Source organism: Monodelphis domestica, chromosome 4, assembly GCF_027887165.1.
Source record: "Monodelphis domestica isolate mMonDom1 chromosome 4, mMonDom1.pri, whole genome shotgun sequence".
NCBI classification, from domain to species: domain Eukaryota; kingdom Metazoa; phylum Chordata; class Mammalia; order Didelphimorphia; family Didelphidae; genus Monodelphis; species Monodelphis domestica.
Genome location: NC_077230.1, coordinates 366,939,433 through 366,949,746, shown reverse-complemented (window position 1 = coordinate 366,949,746; position 10,314 = coordinate 366,939,433).

Genomic DNA, 10,314 nt, shown 5'->3' with positions numbered 1-10,314 from the left:
GAGGCTGCCCTTGAATCTCCGTTGTTTGACTCTAGAACCAATGCCTTTTCCACAGTAACCAATTACTTGTTAAAGAAATATCCCTGCTCCATCCAAACTATTGGAGAACTGGAGAACCATCTTTACAAGGGGGTAGAAAAAATATACCTTTCCTCCTCCAAAGGGGAACACAAGGGAAACAGCACAGAATAAGCAGAGACTGGAGCTCTGTGTGTGCAATATATAAAAGTCTGTTTAAGTATGGAAAGGGGGATTATGGGTGTGACTTCTAAATACAGATGGGCGTCACCAAGCCCTGAATGGAGATATTGTGAGAGAACATTTTAAGAATCAGGCTGGGAGAGGAGGTGGGTGATGGCATGAGAGTAGGGGGTGCACTGAGCAGTACTGAATTTGCAGGAAAAATAAATATGCCGAGACAGGGAAAAGGGAGACAGAGAGCCTGCTGCAGATCTGGGGTGCAAGGCTGAGCTTCAGGAAGAACCTGAGCTAAGAGGAAAAGGAGACGGGCTGAATAGCCCCCTTCAGGCCTGAGCCCAGAACTCCTGCCCTTGGAGTCAGGAGATCTGGGAGGGATGCCCCTGGGACACACACACACACACACACACACACACACGGATCCTGCTGTGGGAGGGTTAGATATTGAAATCTTTTGCCTGTCACTGCTGACTTACAGGCCATATTAGAGAGAGGGAAGGTAGAGTGGAACAGTCCTTGAGATACAGAGAGGGGGAAGAGGAAGAGGAGAGAGAGGGGCAGGAGGAGAGACAGCTAGAGGGCCAGATTAGGGGCTAGCAAGACCTGGGATAATCACTCACTCCAGAATTCCTTAACCCATTTTCTGTATCTATTAAATGCGGTTGTTGGAGTTGGAAGGGTAGACTTGGTGGGCCCTAATGTCCCACGAGCTCTAAATCTATATGATTTTAGACTTGGATCAGGGAGGGCCCTGGGCACCCAAAACGTCAGGTCTGGGAGAAACCTTAGAACCTAGAATGTCAGACCTGGGAGGGCCCTTAGAACACAGGATGTTGGGGTGAGAGGGACCTAGGAACAGAAAATGTCAGAGCTAGGAGAGGCCTTAGAACACAGAATTTCAGAGCTTCTTAGCTTCTTAGAACACAGTTTCAGAACTGAAGGGTCCTTAGAACATAGGATGTTAAAAAAAAAAGGGACCTTAGAACAGAGAATGTCAGAGCTGGGGGAAGAAGATTATAGACAAGGAGAGTGAGGCCTTTGACTGAGACAGGGACTTGCCCAAGGTCACACAGTGAGCTAGTAATAGAACACAAAACTTTTTTTTGAAACCTTATTTTCTGTTTTAGAATCAATACTAAGTATTAGTCCTAAGGCAGAAGAGTGGTAAAGACTAGGTAATTGGTAAAAGTTTTTTATTGATTCATTCAGAATATTTTTCCATGGTTCCATGATTCATGTTCTTTCCTTCCCCCCTCCTGGAGCCAATGAACAATTCTACTGGGTTTTACATGTATCATTATTCAAAACCTATTTCCATATCATTAATATTTGCTATAGAGTGATCATTCAAAGTCAACATCCCCTAATTGGGGTCATTGACTCACCAGGGTCATAGCTAGAAAGTATCTGAGACTAGATGTGAACCCAGGACTTCCCATCTCTTAGGCCTGGCTCTCTATCCACTGAGTCACCTAGCTGCTCCATTGAGTACTCTTTTTTACAAAATGCAGGATCCAAGCCCACTCCTGGGGAACCCAGATCCATTTCAAATCCAAGACAAATATTGGCATTAAGCAGTTCATTGGAGGCCCTAGTACCTGACTTGGTCCTGGATACCTAGTCTCAGAGACCCAGAGGTTTAGTGGAAAGACCTCTAGCCTATTAATGAGGAGACCTGCAGCTGATTCTGCCACTTACTAGTTATATGTTTGACCTAGGCAAATCCTCCCAGAAAAGTTTCTGGGTTTTAGGATCTTTACTTATAAAATGAGGGAGTTGGATTAGGCATTCTCTAAGATTTTTCAAGCTCTAAGAGTTTAACCACAAACATAGGAGTAGGAGCTCCCACGAGGACCCTATAGTCTGCCTCAGCTTCTCCCATTGCCCTCCAGGCAATGAACCATCTGTTCCCTTACCACCTCCCATCCACCCCAAGGTAGGATGCAAGGGGGAGGAAACTTCCTTTCTTCAAATTCCTGGCCGGCTTTGTCCAAAATGTGACCAACAGCACCCTCTGCTGCCCACAGCCTCATAATTCATCCAGACCCCTTCTAGCCTCAGAGCCTTACCAGCAATTCCTGGCAGTCTAAATAAATATTCTGCCCCTGAACCCCACTCCCTTCCTTCCTTCTTCTGCTATACTGAACCTGGGTTCAAAAAATCAGCGTCACAAGTACAGCATAGAGGAAGCTTGGTTAGATAGCAGTTTATCTGAAAAAGCAGTATGATGTCAGTCAGCCAGTAAATATCTATTAACTACCTACTATAGGCCAGGCGTTATGCTAAGCACTGTGGATACAAAAGGAGGCAGCTGGGTGGCTGAGTGGATTGAGAACCAGGTCTAAAAATGTGATGTCCTGGGTTCAAATCTGACCTCAGATACTTCCTAGCTGTGTGACCCTGGGCAAGTCAGTTGACCCCCATTGCCTAGCCCTTACTGCCCTTCTGCCTTGGAACCAGTACACAGTATTGATTCCAAGACAGTAGGTAAGGCTTTAAAAAAAAAAAGAAGAGGCAAAAGACAGCCCCTGCCCTCAAGGAGCTTATAATCTAGTGGAAGAGATAGTAGTGGAGTAGTAATAATAGTACTTTTTATATAGTATATAATATAGAGTAATAGTAATAATAAATAGCATTTATAGGGGTCCTGCTATGTGTCAGCCACTATACTAAGTACTTTACAATTATTACCTCATTTGGTTCCCACAACAAGCCTGGGGAACAGGTGTTATTATTATTCCCATTTTACATTTGAGTCAAACAGATAAAGTGACTTGCCCAAGGTCACACTGCAGTATCTGAGGCTGGATTTTAATTCGAGTCTACCTAACTCCTAGCCCAGCACTCTTTCCCCTTAGCTGCAACAAGCAAAGAAGTATATATACACTATGTACAGTATAAAGCTAAATCCAGGATAAAGAGGAAATTAATGGAGGGAAGGCGATGGAATTAAGCAGGCTTGGAGAAATCTTCATTTTGAAGGGGAGATTTTAGTTGGGATTTAAAGGAAGCCAGGCAGGATAATAGGTGAAGTGAAGGAGGGAGTATTCCAGGCATGAGGAACAGACAACAAAAATGCCTTCAGTGGGAAGATGGCGGATCCTGCCCATGGAACATCCAGGAGGCCAGTGACACTGAATCAAAGAGTGTATGTCAGAGAGTGGGAGGGGGCTAGGTTATGAAGGGCTTTGAATGCCAAGTGGAGAGTTTTGTATTGGATAGGAGGAGCTACTGTAGTTTATTGAGTGGAGATGAGGGGGACATGGATTAGACTTTAGGAAAATCACTTTGGTGACTCTGAAGGGTGGACTGGTGTCGGGGGAGTCTTGAGACAGGCAGACCCACACCAGCCATTGCAATACTCCAGGGGGTGATGGCAGTGCCAGAGGAGAGAGGGAGTAGACGTGAGACAAGTTACAAAGGGAAAATCAACAAACCCTGGCAACAGATTGGAGCTGGCAGCCAAAAAAAAGCCATCGTGATCTTGAACTGCATTGAAAGAGGCCTCTTTTCCAAGTATAAGGGGGTAGTCCTCCCTCTGAATTCTGCTCTCATAAGACTTCATCTGGAATATTGTTTTTAACTTGGAATGACACAGTTTAGGAAGGATATTGATAGGAGCAGCTGGGTGGCTCACGGACTAGAGATTGGGAATCCTGGGTTCAAATCTGGCCTCAGACACTTCCTGGCTATGTGACTCTGGACAAGTCACTTAACCCCAATTGCCTACCCCTTATTGCTCTTCTACCTTGGAACCAATAATTAGTATTCATTCTAAGACAGAAAGTAAGGGTTGTTTGTCTTTTAAACCTTTATCTTCTGTCTTGGAATCCAGACTCAGTAGAAGTTTTAAGGCAGAGGAGAGATAAGGACTTGGCAATTGGGGTTAAGTGACTTGCTCAGGGTCACACAGAAGATAAAGGTTAAAAAAAAAAAAGGACATTGATGACCAGGAGAGCCTCTGGAGGAGGAAAAACAAGGAAGTGAAGGTCTCTGAATTCACATAGGAGGAGGAATTGGGGAGAAAACTCCAGAAGGACATGAGAACTGTCTTTAAGAACTTGAAGGGTTGCTGCCATGTACAAGATGGTCATTGTTCCACTTGGCCCCAGGGACCAAAAACAGAAGCAAGGAGTGGGATGAATGAAGGAGAGCAGTTGGAGTTGCCCCAGTGTAGGACGAGTTGCCTTGGGCAATGTTGGTAAATGTCTGGGAAGAGAATCCGTATTGCAGACAATCCTGGGGCTGGGCTTAGGGGGAGATTCTGAAAACGTGAGATGGTACAGGAAAAGAATCCTAGTTTGAAGCCAGGAGTCAAACACAGAGCATAGAAAGTGGGACGTGTCATCTAGAAGATCTGGGTTCAAATCCTGCCTTAGAAACTTCCTAACTATATGATGTCAAGTAGGTGTTAAATTCACATGATTCTGCTTACCAGCCATGTGAGCTTGGGAAGTCAACTAGCCAAGTGGATTTCAGTTTTTTTCCCCATTTGAAAATGAAGGGAACTTTGTAAGATGTTTTCTAATATTCAATCTATGATCTTATCAGGCAGCTAGATGGCTCAGTGGATAGAGTACCAGGCCTGAAGTCCTGAGTTCAAATGTGACTTCAGACACTTACTAGTCTGATTCTGGGCAAGTCACTTCACTTTGTTTGCCTCAGTTTCCTCATTTGAACCTCAAATGAACCAAGAAGGAAATGACAAACCACTCTAGTATCTTTGCTAAGAAAACCCCAGATAGGATCGCTAAGTCAGCCACACCTGAACAACACAGTCTTATGATCCCGATTTATCTCTATGGAGGAGATGGGGAGCATTTTGTAAAGAATCTGCCCCTAACCCCTGAGATCATAGAATCAGAGATTTGGAGCTAGAAAGGGGCTTAGGAGTCATCAGGTCCAAACCCTTCCTTTTACCGAGGAGGAAACTTGGACCCAGAGGGATAAAGGGACGCGGTGCCCAGGATCACAAAGCTAGAGGAGTCCTGGCCTCCATTCCTCCAAGGACCACCAGAACTGGGGCTCAGGCTCCACTTGGGAGGGCGTCAGTGTGTGGGCGGGTGTCCAGCTCTTTGGGATCCACAGAGAGAAGTGAGGGAGCGCTAAAGATCATAGAATGAATCTCTCCATCACTAAACATTCATGAAGCCCTACTCTGTGCCCCTGCAGCCTGTCAGAGTCGTCGGGAACCTTGGAGATCATTACGTTCCCTCCCCTCATTTTACAGATGAGTAAACTGAGGCAAACAAGGTTACGACCCCCAGGGTCATCTAAGTTAACGGAGGAGCCGGGACTCAGACTCACGTAGGACCGCTCCTGTCCTCTGTCTAGGAGGTCCAGCCTCTCCCCTTCCATCTCTATTTACTGAATCAATCCTTTTTCGGATGGCCACCATCCAGGAAGTCTTCCTTGCTCCCCAAGGCAGGAGGTAAGCCTTCCCTCCCTCCCTCCCTCCCTCCCTCCCGGAGGAACCATTAACTCCCTGGGTGACCCCGAACTCACGGTTCAGGGCTGTTTCTACCTCTCTTATGCACTCATCCATCATCTTCTCTTTTGTGTTATGGCTTTTTGTGTTTGCCTCTTATCTCTTCCTGACGGCTCTGTGAGCCGCTCTGCTCCCATCCATCTCGGGCTCCCCGCTCAGTGCCTAGGACAGGTGCTGCTTCCATCGGTGTGGCTGGTGTCCAAACCCGGACAACCGGACACCCCCGGGCCCCCGGCCCCCACCCCGAGGCCGCCTCCCTGTGCTCCCAGCCCAGGGCTCCGGGAGAGGCAGGTGTCTGGGCTGGGGCCCTCTTGCCCTGTCTGAGACCTTCCAGATGGGCTCAGTGTAAACGCCAAGGCCTGGTTGTATCAACATTCCGAGCACTTCCCCCAGAGGAGACAGACAGGATGCAGCCGTCTGGGTGCTGGGAGGGGGAGGGGGACGAGATGAAGGCAGGGGATGGCCTGAAGGCCCCGAGGAAGGAAGGGCTCGGCCCGGGTTTTAGCCCTGGTCCCTGGGGAAGGCGAGAGGCGAGGCTGGGCATCTCCCCGCTGCCTGCCGGCTTCTGTTTCCTACACGCTCCCCGGGGGGCCCGGCATCCTCCCCGGCGCTCCCCCAGGCCGGGACGCCCTCCGTCCTTGTGCCTCATCCTGGCTTCCCTGCAGATCCCAGCCCGCCTCGCCCCATCCCAGGAAGCCTTTCCCAGGGCCCTTAGAAAAACCCTCACCTTCTGTCTCAGAATCAATGGAAGCCTTAGTTCCAAGGCAGAAGACAGCCACGGTTAGGCCGCGGGGTTCAGTGACGTGTCCAGGGGCACCGAGCTCCCTGGCTGCCCCTTCCTCCCATTGCCCTTTCATTCTCGGGCCGTCGCTCCGTTCATCAGCGCTTGTCTATACCAGTTGTCTGCCTGTGGTGTCCCCCATTATAGCCTGAGCTCCCCAGAGCGGGGTTCTGTCTATATCCCCAGGGCTTAGAGGCCCTCAGTAAATCTGTGTGCACTCACTGACCACCGTCACGTCCGCTCTCCTCCCCACAGACAAACCTCAGGCCCCCTGTGAAGGGGGGCCGTCCCCAAGCCGCCATCCGTGTGTCCATCTTGCTCCCCGCCACGCTTCCCAGGCTCCACTAGCCGGGAGACTCCTCAGCAGGGGCCCGAGAACCTCGGCCTGGGAAGCGGATGACGGCGTGCTTGTCCAAGCAGAGGACGGCGCATCCAGGACCTGGAAGCAGACGGGCCCTTCGAAGCTGACCCTCACTTTATAAGTGGGTAAACGGAGGCCCGTGAAGGCGAACGGAGTCGCCCAGATGTTCCGAGCTCCCTTCCACGCTGAGACTCTTTAAATGGATGATCTATATTCCTCGGGTCCTGCCAGACCCGATTCTGAAATAGCACCCCCTTCCCTCCAGCCTCCTCCACCTCCTCCAGCTCTTTCTCTAACCGGTCGGTCATGTGCTCCGTGAGCTACTTCCCTGGGCCCTGATGCCCTCTTCCCCCTCCTCTCTTCCAGTCTCTTAGAGAAAGGAGTCCATCGTAAATCTGGGCACTTTCCCCACCCCTCCTTTCTGAAAAGGCAACACGGGAGTCAGTGCAGAGACCAGGACGGGGCTGGCCTAGCTTTGGGGCGCTGATGGACTTACTGACTGCATGTCCTTGGGTAAGTCACTTCCCCATCGGAGCCTGTTTCCTCTTTGGGGAAAATGGAGAGAATACCATCTAGAGCTCACAGGGCAACAACAAAGAAGTCACTCTGCAAACTCTGAAGTGATGCTCTCTCCCCATCCACTCCTTTCTCCCCTCTCCTTTGCTCCCACCCCCAGATGCACAGGCTTTCTAGGCACCGGAAACACACAGCCTGCTTAAGGCTTCAGGTCACTGGGAGATTTTTCTGGGCTCTACCAGTTTCCATAGCAACAACTCAGTTGTTTCTGAGAAGGAATTGCTTTGAATCTCTCCCTTTTCTCAAAGGAATTCCACAAAGCAGCTCCTCCTTTGGGGCAATAAGATGCTGATGGAGTGTGTGTGGGGGATCATGAGGAAGGACAGGAGGGATGACTATAATGCCCAAAAGGAGGAGAGGGAAGAGCTGGCTGTGACACTAGCTGGGGCAACGTTGGCTTAGGGGTGAGGGGCTATTGTCCCCAGGTCTGGTAGAGAAAGAGGCGGATCCCTATTGGCCCAGGGGGAATCCGCACCAAATTCTTTTTTTAAATTTTATTTAATTGATGAATTTAGAATGTTTTCCCATGGTTACATGATTCATGCTCTTTCCCTCCCCTCCTCCCACCCCCCTCGAGTAGCTGATGTGAAATTCCACTGGGTTTTACATGTCAGAGCTGGGAGGGACCTTAGAACCCAGAATGTCAGAACTGGAAGACACTTTAGAACCCAGAATGTCAGAGCTGGGAGGGACCTTAGAACCCAGAATGTCAGAACTGGAAGACACTTTAGAACCCAGAATGTCAGAGCTGGGAGGGACCTTAGAACCCAGAATGTCAGAACTGGAAGACACTTTAGAACCCAGAATGTCAGAGCTGGGAGGGATCTTAGAACCCAGAATGTCAGAGCTGGGAGGGACCTTAGAACAGAGAATGTCAGAGCTGGGAGAGACCTTAGAACAGAGAATGTCAGAGCTGGGAGGGACCTTAGAACCCAGAATGTCAGAGCTGGGAGAGGTCTTAGAACCCAGAATGTCAGAGCTGGGAGAGGTCTTAGAACCTAGAATGTCAGAGCTGGGAGAGGTCTTAGAACCTAGAATGTCAGAGCTGGGAGGGACCTTAGAACAGAGAATGTCAGAGCTGGGAGGGACCTTAGAATCCAGAATGTCAGAGCTGGGAGGGACCTTAGAACAGAGAATGTCAGAGCTGGGAGAGAGCTTAGAACAGAGAATGTCAGAGCTGGGAGAGACCTTAGAATCCAGAATGTCAGAGCTGGGAGAGGTCTTAGAACCTAGAATGTCAGAGCTGGGAGGGACCTTAGAATCCAGAATGTCAGAGCTGGGAGAGGTCTTAGAACCTAGAATGTCAGAGCTGGGAGGGACCTTAGAATCCAGAATGTCAGAGCTGGGAGAGGTCTTAGAACCTAGAATGTCAGAGCTGGGAGGGACCTTAGAACCCAGAATGTCAGAGCTGGGAGAGACCTTAGAACCTAGAATGTCAGAGCTGGGAGGGACCTTAGAACCCAGAATGTCAGAGCTGGGAGAGACCTTAGAACAGAGACTGTCAGAGCTGGGAGAAGCCTTAGAACAGAGAATGTCAGAGCTGGGAGAGGTCTTAGAACCCAGAATGTCAGAGCTGGGAAAGGTCTTAGAACCCAGAATATCAGGGATAGGAGAGACCTTAGAACCCACAATAAAAACTGTTAGAACTAGAAGTCCCCTTAGAGATCCTATCTTTGCCCCCCTCTTTTTTGCAGAGAATGAACAAGGCCAGGAGGAAAGGAAGTGACTTGCCCAAGGTTCTCCTTCAAATCCATGGTATAGGTGTGATTTTAGCTCAGGTTTTCCCACCTGCCCTCCTCCTGCCCAGAGCCTTTTCTCCCACACCATCTGACTTATCACAAGTATAATACGACTTTGCAAATGAGATTTTGCCGTGGCAGCAGCAGAACCCCAGGTGCCTAAGCCTTAGGGTCTGGAAGGCACCTCCAGGCACCTGGCCCAAACTCCCTGCCTCTGCATGTTCACAGAGTCACCCCCTGTCCATCTGAACAGTCCCAGGGCCTGAGAGCTCTTAGTCATCACGGTGTCCTGTTTATTTAGCAAGGTGAGCTTTTGAGCTCCAGAGGTGATGTCTGGCTACACAATGAATCCATCAACAAGCATTTATTAAGCGCCTCCTGTGTGTACAACACTGGGGATCCCCAGGTACACATGCCGCCATGCCCTCAAAGAATCTACATTAAACTTGGAGCATCTCAGCTGGAAGAACCCTTAGATCCCAGGACTGGCAGCAAGGTAGCTCTGAGAATTGAGAGCCCAGGTTGGAAGATGGGTCCTGTGTTTAAATCTGTCCTCAGACACTTCCTGGCTGCGTGACCCTGGACAAGTCACTTGACCCCCATTGCTTAGCTCTTATTGCTCTTCTGCTTTGGAAACAATACACAGTATCAATTCTAAGACAGAAGGAAAGGGCTTAAAAAATAATAAGTGTATTGCTTCCATCTCCCTCCTTGGAGAAACTGAGGCCCAGAGAGTGGAAAGAGCTTGCTTGGAGTTCCATGCCCAGCTAGGATTAGAACCTGCCTGTCCCGAGTGCTTCTTCCCTTTGCTCTTTTTTTTTTTAAACCCTTACCTTCCGTCTTGGAGTCAATACTATGTATTGGTTCCAAGGCAGAAGAGTGGTAAGGGCTAGGCGATGGGGGTCAAGTGACTTGCCCAGGGTCACACAGCTGGGAAGTGTCTGAGGGCACATTTGAACCCAGGACCTCCCATCTCTAGGCGTGGCTCTCAATCTGAGCTACCCAGCTGCCCCCACTTTGCACAACTCTTTGCACCCCCCTCCCAGCTCCTGCCCTCTCCTCCTCCTCCTGCTTTAACACCACCTATTTTACCAATAGGTACTAATTGATCTGCGAACCACAGCCTTAGCCTGGGGCTCTCTGAAGTGACTCGACTTGCCCAGGGTCACAC